Source organism: Stigmatopora nigra, chromosome 20, assembly GCF_051989575.1.
Source record: "Stigmatopora nigra isolate UIUO_SnigA chromosome 20, RoL_Snig_1.1, whole genome shotgun sequence".
Taxonomy (NCBI): Eukaryota; Metazoa; Chordata; class Actinopteri; order Syngnathiformes; family Syngnathidae; genus Stigmatopora; species Stigmatopora nigra.
Window position 1 is genome coordinate 8600633 of NC_135527.1, and position 14666 is coordinate 8615298.

Here is a 14666-nt window from a genome sequence, read left to right on the forward strand (position 1 = left end):
TAATATTCTTAAAAGTGACATTTCAATTGGGTGTAAAGTTATATTATCATTATAGAGTACTCATAAATCCTGATTTTTGTACTTTAACAGCAAAATGCTTAAAGTTGAGCACTGTCATGCGCCCCCTAGTGGTCTATTTTCATAAAAACGTAAAAAAAAGTGATAAAAAATGTAAAAAAAACGTGAAAAATTATGATCTTTGTGAAGATCCCTGCCTGGTAACTTTGTTTTTTAAGTTTAAGTTAAGATCAGGGGCCCAAGGGGGCGGGGTCAGAGCTACAGGTCAAAGGGGAGGGGCATCTGTAGCAGTCTTTGTAGTCTTGTGCCTTCTTGTTTTGAAACTTAACGATATGGTGGATTTTGGAGCATTTTAATGGTTAATTAAATCAAAGATTTCTATTATTTTACAGAAAAGATTTAGTCAGTGTATTGTTTGTCTTTTTTAACACGAAAAAATGGTCTCCCGATTGCTGATGCAACTCAAAAGGCTAAGAAAGAAGCATGAAATTGCTTTTGGAACGTCGCCGTGGAAACGCGTGGCTTTTAATTTCACGTGGAAGATGTTTTATCGGAAGAACACGACTCCCCATTTTTTTAGCGCACGGTAAAATGTAACAACCAACGCATTCAGTCGGATGATAAAAGGAACAATTTAACTCTTATATTTTCACCGTTGTTACCCTGGTAACGATACAAAAAAAGTATCCCTACTGAAATATTACATCTGGAAATATGTCATCACGGTTTAGATTGGACTTAGATGGACTGTCTTTTTACATTTTTATGTTTGGCGTCCAATCGGCGTCCTGTTATACATAAAGTTATCACCAGGGGGGGTTAGACTAAGCCTTGGGAAGGACAAAATGTTTTTTTTGACTTGGTAATGGCGTCCAATCGATTAGAAATGGGAGGGTTGGCGGTTATTCATTCCCAACTCCAGTGGTGCTTTGTTTTCTGAGCGTCTGTCACAAAGTGGCGCGAGTTAGCGGGGGCGTTTGGCAAAAGCCGCATCACGCTTGTTGTTATTGTTGTTGTTGTTGTTGTTGTTTTGCCGCCAGGGAAATCCCATCCGCTATTGTTTGCATCTCCCACACACCTTTAGCTCTCGGGCGGGTATTAATGCTTTTCTACCACGGTTCCAGGGCTTTTTTATTCGTTTTTTTTCTCGCCGCGACCTATTTAACTTGACTCACCACGCCGAGCCAATCGGAGTTGGAGTTCTGGGCCGATAGCGTCGTTAGCCGTCACCTCGTCTTGGAGTAGAAAGAGTTAGCATTTTTTTTTCGTACGGTTCTTATTTTTTTGTGTAAATAGAGACGCGGGGAAACGGCCCGGACGACTGTTTGTCAGCACTTTTGGGTCTTGCCGCCGGCGGTAGTGGCGGCGGCGGAGGAGGCGGCGGAGGAGGAGGGCGAAGAGAAAGAAGGGGAGACGGGGAATACATAAAAGGAGGCAAATATTAGCGGCGCTTCATATCCCTCCTATTGATCCTGGCAGACTGACACTCCCTCTCATCCTTGACACTCTCCCCCGAGGAAGGAGGCGTCGTGCCCACGTCAGCGAAATGCTACAAAACGCCGCATTGGATTGGGTAATGAGTGGCGCCGTCGACGCCAAGGTCATTGCCAGCTAACGTGGTTATTCTAGGAGTCGGCTTTTCATGACTAAAGAGTTTTAGGAGTTGATTTAATCTTGGATTTTGGGATAATCTCGTCATAAAATAAGGACTGGTTAGCTTTCGATAGAGTAAAAATGAAGAACAGTTTGGATTCCAACTGTGACTGGACATTTGGTCACCTGGATGTTTGGTTGCCTGGGTGTTTTGGTCCCCTGGGCGTTTTGGTCCCCTGGACGTTTAGTCCCCTAGACGTTTGGTCCCCTAGACGTTTAGTCCCCTAGACGTTTGGTCTCCTAGACGTTTGGTCCCCTGGGCGCTCTGGTCCCCTAGACGTTTGGTCCCCGGGACGTTTTGGTCCCGTGGACGTTTTGGTCCCCTGGACGTTTTGTAGCCTGGATGTTTTGGTCCCCTGGACGTTTGGTCCCCTAGATGTTTGGTCCCCTGGGCGCTCTGGTCCCCTAGACGTTTGGTCCCCTGGACGTTTTGGTCCCCTGGACGTTTTGGTCCCCTGGACGTTTTGTAGCCTGGATGTTTTGGTCCCCTGGACGTTTGGTCCCCTAGATGTTTGGCCCAGGTGAATATAATTTTGAGAGCTGGTTTCAAAAATAAACTGTCATGTTGTCAAACATCCGGTGACCAAACGTCCGGGCGCCCAAACGTTCGGCGACCAAACATCCATTAATATGGAAAATAATTGAAGAAAAATTGGTTCCTTTTGAAATAAAAAACAAATGATTAAAAGAAACTTTCCCTTACTAAGAAAAACATTAAATTAATGTTGCTTTTAATCCAGTTATTTTAACCCATTTACAAAAATAATCTAAATATTATATCTAAAAAGGTCCAGCCCATATAACACCCTAGATCCAAACATTTCAGGTTACAAATGTATTTCCTAAGTATAGGCACAAATATACCGCACTTTAGTGACCGCTACGACAACGAATGAGCTCACTCTCATTTCTCCGCCATCTTAAAAGCGCATTAGCGTCATTGCAACTTTTAACAAAGAGATTAAATCATGGAAGCGGAGTGATTTCATGTTAGCGCCAGGGACGCACTTTCCCCGCCGGAGATTTAGTTCCGACGCCGGATGTTGCGTGTCATCCTTTCCAGACCGGTTTAATCTCCGTGTTCCCTTCCTAAGAAGCTTTCCCCTAAAAGTTGGCTCGACGGGGGGTGCTGTGTTACGTTGCGCATTCAAAGATGGCGGCTGTTTTAATTTGCTCAATGTGTGAGGCTTATTAGCTCGTCATCGAGATGGAATCGGCCCTCATCAGCTCATTTGCTTGCATCACTCGGCGAGTGACTGGCATCTTAACGCGAGTGCATCATCATCATCATCATCATCATCGGGGAGTGATGAAAAATAAAAATGGAGAGCCTCAGCAGAATTTGTAAAAGACGCTGACGCCAGAATAACGGCGACCCACTTAGCTCAGACTGAAACGGCAAAATTATTTCATTCGCAAGAGGTTTGCAAGCACTTTTACAGCCAGGATTTAAATAGAAACAAGCTCATTGGTTTGTATGAATTGAGGATATGTAAACAAATTGGGTTTTTTGACTAAATCGGGGTTGTTTTTAGAACACATTTCCATGGAAAGGTCATAGGGGAAGTTATTTTTTGGACCTCTGTGACGTTAATTTGTGGAGACAGCAAATTGGGAGATCAATTGGGTAACCCGTAGATGTTAAAGATGTGGCCCGCGGGCTAAATTTGGTCTGTTATGTCACTTTGTGTGGACCGGGAAAGGCAATTATGGGTTCTGACTTTCTGTTTTAGGATTATATTAAATTGTATGTTAAATTTTTTGGTTTTTGTCCCTTTTAAATCAATAATTGTCATTTTTTAATCCATTTTTTAGTTCAAAAATTATTTTGTAAAATCTAAAAATATATAGAAAAAAATATTGTTTTAGATCTATAAAAAACTGAATATTCAAGGGTTTTAATCCAGTTCTTTTAATCCATTTATATAAAAAAATATCTAAATAGGTCCGGCCCACATGATGTCAATATTTAGCCCGAGAACCAACTATCTAACACCCTTGGGCTAACCAATTGATCAAAAAAATCAGCTTTGGATTTAAGAGAGGAACCCATTACCCTGAACGAAAACGATACAATAATAATGGCGCAAAATGTAGACGAAAAAACTGCTCGGGTGTCATGGCGATAGCAATTAAGTTGGCTAATTATGATTAAGTAGCCACTAGGGGGGTAACTAATCGTTTAGGTGAACTCCCCCGCCTAAAAAAAGGATGAATTAACGTCTTAAAAATCTCGCAAAAACAGTTTCATCAAACTACAATGCAGATACAGGATTCTGAACATTTACATTAGCATTACAAACCGGCTAATCTCAGACTAGCTTAGACGTCTATGGCTGTCCATGGCTAAGCAAGTAAACTCCCTTAGCAACAATACTTTCCACTAGGTGGCAGCAAAGTAACACTTAGCTTTCCTCTGAGAACAAACAAGCAAATGCAAAAGATTTACAGCCAATGACGAAGGACGGATTTAACACGTCACTAGGGTTATCCTAACCCCATCGTCCCAACTCCGTTCCCCGCTATCCCCGTCCCGGTATCGGTCGCCGCCTCCCCCTTTTTTCTTTTCCCCCCGTTGCGCTCCCGTGGCAGAACCGGCAGGTCTTTGTTGCCAGGCAACTGCTCTCTTTAAGATTTTCCCAGTAGAGTTTGGAAGGTAATAAAACAATGCCTCGAGACAAACAGTGACTGGAACCCGGAAAGGCCTTTGGGGGGGCGATAGAAGCCAGTTCATCCCCCCCCCAAAACTCTCTTGGTTTTAATTAAAAGCGTTCGTTATAAATGCTTCGGCAGGGAAAATGAACTTGGCGGTTTAGCAAGGCGCTACATTTAGTTACAACCCTTAAAGGAACTGGTTGACTGAAATGAACCGGTGACTTGGGGTCTTTGTTTGGGGTCTAAGTAGTGGTCTAACCAATAGTCTAGTGGTCTAATTAATTGTCTAGTGGTCTAACTAGTGGTCTAGTGGTCTAACTAGTGGTCTATTGGTCTAACTAGTGGTCTAAGAAATGGTCAAGTGGTCTGACTAGTGGTGTAGTGGTCTAAGTAGTTGTCTAGTGGTCTAACTAGAGGTTCAGAGGTCTAACTAGTGTTATAGTGGTCTAACTAATGGTGTAGTGGTCTAACTAGTGGTGACTAGTGGTTTAGTGGTCTATGTAGTAGTCTAGTGGTCTAACTAGTGGTGACTAGTGGTTTAGTGGTCTATGTAGTAGTCTAGTGGTCTAACTAGGGGTTTAGAGGTCTAACTAGTAGTATAGTGGTCTAACTAGTGGTCTAGTGGTCTAACTACTGGGTCTTAGTTTAAAAAAAGGTCATTCTAAAAGCGAGTACAATGTATTCTAATGAACTTGGCGGTTTTTGAAGGCACTAAATTTAGTTATAACCCTTAAAGGAACTGGTTGACTGAAATGAACTGGTGATTTTGGGCTTCGGATTAGTGACCTCGGATTAGCAATTTCTAGTATGGCGACAAAGTATCGATACGTTGAAACCCCGGCGAAGAAGAGAAAGCGCTTTGTAGTGCAGATGCACTTTTTTTTGGTGTTCTTTTTTCGCGACTCCCTGTGAAATTAATGCAACACAAACAAACAGTTTTGTGCACAGATCCCTCCGGCGTGTTGAATTCTGACAAAGCATCGAGGAGGAGATGAAAAGTTTTCCTTCACGCTTTTCAGTTCGACTCATCCGAACCCGTGTCGGAGATTGCACATCAAAGACAAACTCTTACCAAGACAAACGGGCCAACCAATCCCGCGAGCTTTCAATTTAGCCCAAAAAACGAATTCGGCAATAACTGCATGCCCCTCCCCCCCTCAGAAAGACAAAATATTCAACAATGTACTACTAATCAAACCGCAGAACTCTGAAAACGAACCCTGCAGTTGAAAGGTGACAAAAGTCTCACCGCAACTCTGTAAAATTAATTAAAAACTCACACTCATAAATGAATATAAAAGGACAGATTAAGACCTGCGATTCTGGTGCGAAACGTCGTCAATTAATTCCAATGTATACCTTAACTCCGTCACATCCCGACATATACGACACCCGCGTTTTAACCGTTAATAAAAGCCTTTAGGAACGCCGGCAGTCGAGTTGCCTGGGCTGCTCTCTTGCAGAAAATACCAAGACAATAACACTCTTTCAGCTCTTTTTTTGTTCATTTCTGCGTTTTAACCTTCACTCACGCATCCGAGCGCCGCATTCCGAAGGCGCCGTCTTTATTCTGACGACGGCGTTTCGGGGAAACCGTCAATAAGGCTGGGTTTTAAGCCGACAAAACGGCGGATCAAAGGACAACGGGGGTTTCTGGCATAGGGTCGAGGGGTCAGATGGCGAGTCACGTAATTTGGTGCCAAAGAGCAAATGCGGAAAGATTGGAGGCGGAGGGTGAGGAGATCATTAGAAGACGGAACATATGTCGTTCGAGGTGCCAATTCTGCCGTCCAATTAGGATCTGAGAGAACTAACAGACGGACTCGGCCTCTGCTTCGCGCTGGATCTGCATCTCTGCAGCCAGACGGTCATGATAGCATGTTAGCAATATCGTATATACAGGGTGTCTCAAAAAAATGTACTCACTTTCAGAATAAATTGTACTCACTTTTAGAATGACCTTTTTTTAAACTAAAACCCAGTAGTTAGACCACTTGACCATTAGTTAGACCACTAGATCATTAGTTAGACCACTATACCACTATACCAGTGGTCTGATCAGTGGTTTAGTGGTCTAAGTAGTAGTCTAGTGGTCTATCTAGACTCTAGATAGACCACTAGACTACTACTTAGACCACTAAACCACTGATCAGACCACTAGTTAGACCTCTAAACCTCTAGATAGACCACTAGACCATTAATTAGACCACTAGACCATTAGTTAGACCACTAGACCATTAGTTAGACCACTATACCACTAGTTAGACCTCTACACCTCTAGTTAGACCACTAGACTACTACTTAGACCACTAAACCACTAGTCAGACCACTAGTCAGACCACTAGTTAGACCACTAGACCATTAGTTCGACCACTAGACCATTAGTTAGACCACTAGACTACTACTTAGACCACTAAACCACTAATCAGACCACTAGTTAGACCACTAGACCATTAGTTAGACCACTAGATCACTAGTTAGACCACTAGATCACTAGTTAGACCTCCAAACCTCTAGTTAGACCACTAAACTACTACTTAGACCACTGAACCACTAGTTGGACCACTAGTTAGACCAATAGACCACTAGTTAGACCTCAAAAAGACCCCAAGTCACCGGTTCATTTCAGTTAACCGGTTCCTTTAAGGGTTATAACTAAATTTAGCGCCTTGCTAAACCCGCCAAGTTCATTTTCCCTGCCGAAACATTTATAACGAACGCTTTTAATTAAAAAGAAGAGAGTTTAGGGGGTAGAACTGGCTTTTCAATGGACCAGAAAGAGTTTTTGGGGGCCTCTTGGTTGGCGTCAGACTCATTTTCTTCGCCATAATCCGCAATGTTTGCTTACTTTAAGCGCGGAACGGCATCCCATTATCTCCCGGAACAGTGGTGACATTTAGGTCGCCTCGTTTTACACGTGGAAGGTCAAATTCCAAATGACGTTAAAGCGTGCTAATCGACATTTCTCATTGACCTTACGGGGTAAACGTTGCCGGTTTAACGACCAAATTTAACATTTTTCTGTACCTTTATTTCTTAACTTATTTATCGTAAATAATGAAACACTATTCCAGTTTTTATTTGTTATTTTTTAGCCCAAAAAATAGCAACAATTACACTTTTAATCTCATAGCTAGTTCTATTTTACGGCTAAATATTTACCACCATACTTTTTGCTACTCATTTTCTATTTAACATCCATCACTGGCGACCAATCACGTCACTAACCTTGCAGCGCTATCTTGTCGACGCCCCCTTTTGTTCTCATCCCGAGTAGATTTTGAATATTTCATTCAAGACAGATGGAATCCTAATCTTAGCTTGGAGCGGCAACGTTTTGTCACCCGTCCATTTTCTCTTCCTCCATCTTTTATTTATTTATTTTTCTTACTCTATCCCAGCAACTTTTTTACAGAAAACGACGGCGTGTCAGTTTCCACACGCCAACAGAGTAGTTACTTTTCAGTTGACGTGTCCTCTCGCCCCCATTAAGTCATTAACCACAACAATAACAATGGCGGAGAGGTAATTAATCCTGCATTACACCGGCTGGCTGAGAATCTGACCTCAGGGCAGTCGCTCTTTTCTCCTAATTGACAAGTTTTACTTCACTTTTGCGTAACTGAAACAAACTAAAACTACTTTTCTCATCAATCTTCACCCAACAGCCAATGAGGGTACGTCTTATATGCGCATAAATTAACCTTGACATGCAAAAAACTACAAGAAATGCCATACCGCAAAACAATATGGCCGATACGGTCATTTATCTAAAAAATAATGAATTTAATCATATGTAAAATGTGGAAAACTCACTTCTACCTGTCTTTACTCACTCGGGGTGCCGCCATCTTACATAAGGCCACACCCCTTTGGACTGTGCAAAATAAAGCATCTCAGAGATACGATTTTTAAAAAATATATTCTTTTAAAAGCAGGGGTAGGGAAACTAAGGCTCGGGAGCCATATGTGGCTCTTTGGATGAGTGCATCTGGCTTTTTGCTAACCTGTGAGCTAAAATATGGACAGAACTGAGATATTACATCTAGAAGTACTTTAATACTTCATTTTTTTGCAGTAGACTCTTCTGGAATGCATTTTTTCACAGATAAGCAACGGCATAAGAATATTTAAAGGAAATATTTATTGTTTACTACTTTAAAAATGGTAAAATTACAAAAAATGAAGGATAAGGTACTCGTTTACATGTATTTATTTTGAAAATTTAGAAAATAGTGAATCAGGGGGCGACTTATATAAGAAAAATGATCAAATTCAACGATTTTTAAGATGCGACTTATACACGAATACAGCTAATATGGGAGTAAACACAATAGTATTGACTGCCTATGTTTGTCTGAACTAGGAAAACCGGTGCACGATTTAATGTCACTTAAATATACTTGACGTCCAATCTTTTTTGACTGGGAGGAGCTAATAAATTTAATAGGTCACTTCCTTTAAATCTACAAGTCAGTACTGTTTACATATTCTAGATTCCTTGAAATTTCGCCGAATTAACCGTTTTAATCCATTTTTTAAACCCAATCTTACAAAAAAAATCCGGGAAATGGCTTGTCTTTCCCCATCTCGTCCTATCCGATTCATCAAATGCGAAAAAATGCCTTTAAATGGCGTCTCACAGCCAAAGTAAACAATTTTGATGGCTGAAAACTTGCAGCGAAAGCAATTCTGACTATTGAGCGCCCAGTAAATTGCCAATTATGGAGTAACATCATACTGGTAGGGGCCTACATATACACTACATTGACCCCCCCCCCTGTCTGAGGAATAGCTGTCAATCAAACAGCACCCGGGGCAATTTGCTATCTCATTAAGCCATAATTAATGAACCCAGGTATTAGCCAGTACCGAGAGAACTGTTTTCTCATTATGAAAGCATATTTCCAAAGCGCCTTTTGAGGATCGAACACGAATCCCGGGTCACTTTTACCGCAACGGACACGTCCCAGGGATAACTGAAAACGCCATTTCTAACTGGGAAGGATTTCCCAGAATGCACGGCGGTAAGTTCCGGTGCTTCAAGGTTTTTTAACGACTGAAACATAGCGACACTGATGCTTCGTTTCTTTGTAAAACCCAGAACAAACCCACCCACCCACACACGCTCGCTTTGCCGTCACCTCGGGCGGCGCCTCCGCGGCGCCCGCGACATTTTGCCCGGGCGTAAACACGGCGCTTTATTTTTCGAGAGAGAGGAGTCAGACGGCGTCGAGCCGGGGGGCAAACACGCAAACCTTGATGAACCTTCTTTGCTTTGTCAACAAGGTAACCAATGCCGTGTGGGTAATCGTGGAATAGAAATTGTTTGATAGACGTAGCCTAGCAGGTGATTTACCCCGGTTAACTGATTGGTCGCCTTTGACGGATTGTCTATGTCCAATAACTTGATTTTAGGTCAATTCCTTAACATTTTGGGCCACTTTTTATAACATTTATATCATTTAACATTGATTCTAGACTACTAAATGTTCTCGCATATAAGCCACACCCTTAAAAATCATAAAATGTAACCATTTTTCTTATATAAGACCCCCCCTGATTCGTAATTTTAAACTATGTATTCATAGCTTCATAAGGAGTACAAATATGTTACTTTGAAGGCAAAATTTTAAATAAATTAGAGTTCTGAGATACTTTATCATTCATACTGGATTACAAATTACGTCAGGTGACCAGTACAATCAGAAAGTGTGTCTGTAGTGGTCTGGTTTGGCATCCTTAGGCAAAATGGCAGCCAATAGCTGGTACAAGTGAGTTTTTATAATATACGGTATATATACACGAAATATACAGTTTTATTCTTTGGGGTCTTTCAGTTAAGTTGAGGGCAATTCAAAGGACGTTTTTTTAGCATAAAAATAATGACCGCCAATGGAGTTTAGCATAGGGACTTTGTTTTTGTGGGTGCCGAATAGAAACCCGGACTTTAGTTCTATAAATGGAAGATCCAAAACTTAAAAACGGAGCTTAAAATCAAAACTTGGTTTGGACACGCCTACTATGCTTCCTAATTTCACTTTTTAAATCCCTGTTTTCTTTCCATTCTCTTTTTCAGATCCAAACATTGACTAATGAAGTATTCATTTCTTTCTAGCGGTTTGATTTGTAAGTTTCTGTGACTAATAGTTAGCTTCACACCCTCCGCAAACACCAGTTCAATTAAATCTGTTGTGCGAGAGAAACGAAGGCTCGCGTCGCTAATAAGATTAGAAGGTGAAATATTCATAAGGCAATGCTTAATAATAAATACGCTTGTATTAAAAATTGAATTAATTCCGATTCAGCTCATTCCATGAATTTTTAAACACCCGTTATTATAAGTACACCATCGAGTCGCGTCGCTACGCTTCGTTTGGCGCCGCGTTTGCGTCCGAGTCGATTCTTTAGCGAGCTAACGGGCCGAGGTCAACGGGTAAGATGGCGGGCGGGTGTCGAAAAAAGGGTAAACGGTAAAAGTTAGCTAGTAAAAGGAAGAAAACGGGGGCGGAGTCAATATTTTAAGGCATCTGTGGTTGGACTCGATTTGTTATGTTATGTTATGCTAGTTTATGTTAAACTATGTGATTCATAGTTTCTAGTTAGAGTCATAATTGAATGCGTTTTTTTAGGAACTGGTCATGATTCTGCCAAGATGGGAGGGGCTTAATCAGAAAGATGAAAAATGAGAAGGATATTAAATTATGGAGCACCTTAACGGAGCTATCCGTCTTCAGGGGGCGCCGTTTCAGCGCCACTTTGGATTGATGATAAGGTGTTTAGCATTGAGCCCCGAAGGAGGTGGTCTAGGTAGAAATCTGGTTCAGCTAGGACGCTAGTAGTTTTTTTAGGGGTGTACTTAAGGGGTAGTGTCATTTGTGAAGGAGGGGTAAGTAAGGGGGGGGCTCAAGGGCTGCGGAAAAATTGGTTTTCCGATTCACTCGCTTCTGTTTTATGCAGCATTCCGAGGCCGCCTGGGTTTTTGCCGTTCCCGGAGAGAATCGGCATTTTTAGCGAGGAAGAGCCACGCCGTCGGCAAATCAGCAATTCATGAGATACGCGGGGGGATCGCCAACGCCATTTCCCGACCTAGAAATGTATGGGAATTGATCCCGAGCGTCACGATGGAGAGAAACGAGGGGTACGCTAACCTCTATGTTTTAAACATCGGCATCCCCGAGTGGACAAAGTGGAAAAATCACCCTAAAAAAGATGGCGGTAAGGGAAGTGTAGCGCCGAGGATGAAGAGGAGATCAGAGGGGGCGGGGTCTTAGAGAAGGGGGGGAGATAGGCCCGCTGAGGGTGAGGACGTCAATTCTTATCGGCGAAAAGGACAGCGGCGTTTGGAGGGATAAGACGGCGAGGATCTCAGCACGCCGGGTCATCGGAGAAAGCTCGTACAGCGGCCTACGACGCCCCAAGTCTGATGGCGCCCGCCACCTGTCAAATACCGGCTGGCGATTCCACTTATCTGGGATCAGATTGTGGCGGATTTATCTTGAAGGTTGAATTTTAGCTGGGATCTACAAGGTGCCGCAACATGGCGGGATTTGACTACGTTTGACAGATAAATACTTGATTTTTTTAGTATTATTTAGCTTATTAAGTTTGGTAGAGAGTACTGGTAGTGGTAGGGTGCCGAAATAATGTTAGAATGGAGTACTGGAATCAATAAAAGTGATTTTTTTGGGAATATTTCTGGCTAAGATGGACCAATGAGCAATGAACTCATCATATAAGTCATGGGCTGCCACACATCCACTTAAAATTGATTGGACATCGATTATGGAGATTGTGTTAACCTACCTTTCTACTGCCGGATCCGGTTTGGTTTAAAAATACTCAAGTTTTTGCAGTTATTTTTTTCCTTGGACAAAATGGATCCTAAGTTTGTGTACATACAAAATACTGCACATTTTTACCTACCCCCAAAAAAGAACTGAGTAGCAACTAATTATACAGTACTACATTGACTTAAATTTTTTTACAGATGGGCTGCGGCACAAGTTATGATACATATAAAAAAGTGCATCCGTTAAGAGTACATATGAAACATAAATAGAAAAAAAGGACTAAAGTATTAACATACTCATCACTCATCATTCAAGTATAAAGTATAGAGTCAAGTAAGTAAAGGAATGTATTAAGAAATATTAAAATATCATTTAAAAAAGATAGAGTGGCTGTAAATCACCAAAAACAGATAATAGTGGACACAACTACTGCTTCTGGGAGGGTCTACTAACTCTACTTTATAGGTATATAGAAGTTCTTTTCTAGTTACTTCAAAATTTGCCCCAAACTTGAAAAAAGAGGCCCCAATTTTCCCCTAAAAACAACTCCAATCCTTCTGTTGATAAAGACTTACCCGTTGTTGTTGAAAGGCTTACCTGTTGTAGTTGAAAGGATGAGGTTGAAAACCATTTGCGTGTCATCTGGTCTGAAGTGTATTTTTGGTTGAATTGGTTGTATTTCCTCTCAAGGTTGGATGTTCATGACATATGACCTCAGACAAGAAGTGAGATGATTAAGTGTTTCTGCCCCCTGTTGATCTGGAGGGGGGCATACATATTTTTCCATAGTTAGACTTGACAAGAATAAAGACACTAGGCATTTTTGCTATTAAATTGCTTAAATTAAAACAATGTTAAACAGGTGAAAACTAACTAAAGGTTTAGAGGTCTAAGTAGTGATCTAGTGGTCTATTGGTCTAACTAGTGGTTCAACTAGTGGTTCAGTGGTCTAAGTAGTGGTTTAGTGGTCTAACTAGAGGTTTGGAGGTCTAACTAGTGATCTAGTGGTCTAACTAATGGTCTAGAGGTCTAACTAGTGGTCTATTGGTCTAACTAGTGGTCCAACTAGTGGTTCAGTGGTCTAAGTAGTAGTTTAGTGGTCTAACTAGAGGTTTGGAGGTCTAACTAGTGATCTAGTGGTCTAACTAATGGTCAAGTGGTCTAACTAGTGGTCTAACTAGTGGTTTAGTGGTCTAAGTAGTAGTCTAGTGGTCCAACTAGAGGTTTAAGAGGTCTAATTAGTGGTCTAGTGGTCTAACTGATGATCTAACTCGTGGTTTAGTGGTCTAATTAGTGGTTGAACTAGTGGTTTAGTGGTCTAAGTTGTGGTCTAGTGGTCTAACTAGTGGTTTAGTGGTTTAACTAGTGATCTAGTGAGGACAACAAACTTGCTAAACAATGATGTTTTCTCGCATATAAGACCTACCCTTAAAATGGCCTTAAAATCACGTAGACAAATTCAAAAACAAAGTCTTGAGAGCAGGACAACCAGGAATTGTGTTTGTCATCTCATTCGTGAGCAATTGAGCCCTTTTGAAAACCAGCTTTGCTGCAAATGAAAAATCTAGACGGCATAGAGACAGGAATTTTTCACACATCTAGAGAAAATTCTCCGGGAAAAAAAAACAACCAAAAACCTTCACTGTCAGACGCCGAGATCAGCCGCTTTGGGCTCGGCGTTTCTTCTCCGAGAGAGACAATACAGTAATGTATTCCAGCAGGGCCGTAGATTGTCAAGTTCTCGTGAGGCCTGGCAACAAAAAAACACAAAAAAACTCTCAAATCAAAGCAGATATAAAAACCAGAGAGATGAAAGTGAAAGTGCCTGCCTACCTCTAGCTTTCTTTGACTGGCGCTCAAAAGAAAACTATACGGTTGCCCCCACCGCGTACCCCCACCTCTCAAACCCCGCCCCCTCAACCATCTCGTACGCTAATGTGACGAGTAAAAACGAAACCTCGTACGGAGTCGCGATCAATGACATGAGGGAGTTTAATTGAAATCAGGTTGCTTCGTCTAAATCAACTTTAGTTAAAAAATAGGTGCATTTCTTGGGGAAATATTCCACCTTGTTCTCATTTTATGAGTTAAAAATGTTGTCAAACTCAGTAGGGGGGCTGATAAGGTGGGTTGCCTGAAGAAAAACAAGCAATTTCTGTAAAAAAAAGCGTCTAATTTGGAAAATATGTCATTTAAAGGAGACGCGAATCATTAAAAACAAGTTAAGAGCAATTAAACTTGCAATTTGCAGCTGTCAGTTTGCATCCTGAGAACAAATCTGCTATATTTTTAAGTAATTGGGCTATAAATATCAAAAAAATATGATATTCACAAGACAAATATCATATTTCTCGCATATAACCCGCATCCACTTATAAGCCACACCCTTAAAATCACTCAATTTAACTATTTCTCTCATATAAGACGCCCCCTGATTCAAAATTTTCACATCCATCTTCATAGTTTTAATAAGTACAAATATGTTACTTTGAAGGAAAAATATTAAGAAAAAATAGTACAAAAGTGTGTTTTTCCACGTTTTAATCC

The 14666-nt window shown here is 41.3% G+C and overlaps 1 long non-coding RNA gene across 7 annotated transcripts in view; it reads right to left on the bottom strand.

Annotated features, from left to right (window-relative positions):
• The window catches only part of LOC144213707 (uncharacterized), a 101507-nt gene that overhangs the window by 26304 nt on the left and 60537 nt on the right, over nucleotides 1-14666 (bottom strand). For 6 of the 7 annotated variants that reach the window (XR_013330079.1, XR_013330078.1, XR_013330077.1 and 3 more), the window contains 3 exons: nucleotides 13757-13869; nucleotides 13546-13683; nucleotides 12717-12878 (listed from right to left, as the gene is read on the bottom strand). This is a non-coding gene — a long non-coding RNA (uncharacterized LOC144213707). Of the gene's footprint in view, nucleotides 1-12716; nucleotides 12879-13545; nucleotides 13684-13756; nucleotides 13870-13952; nucleotides 13995-14666 lie in introns of those variants that run through there. The other variant, XR_013330081.1, reaches the window with a different exon arrangement.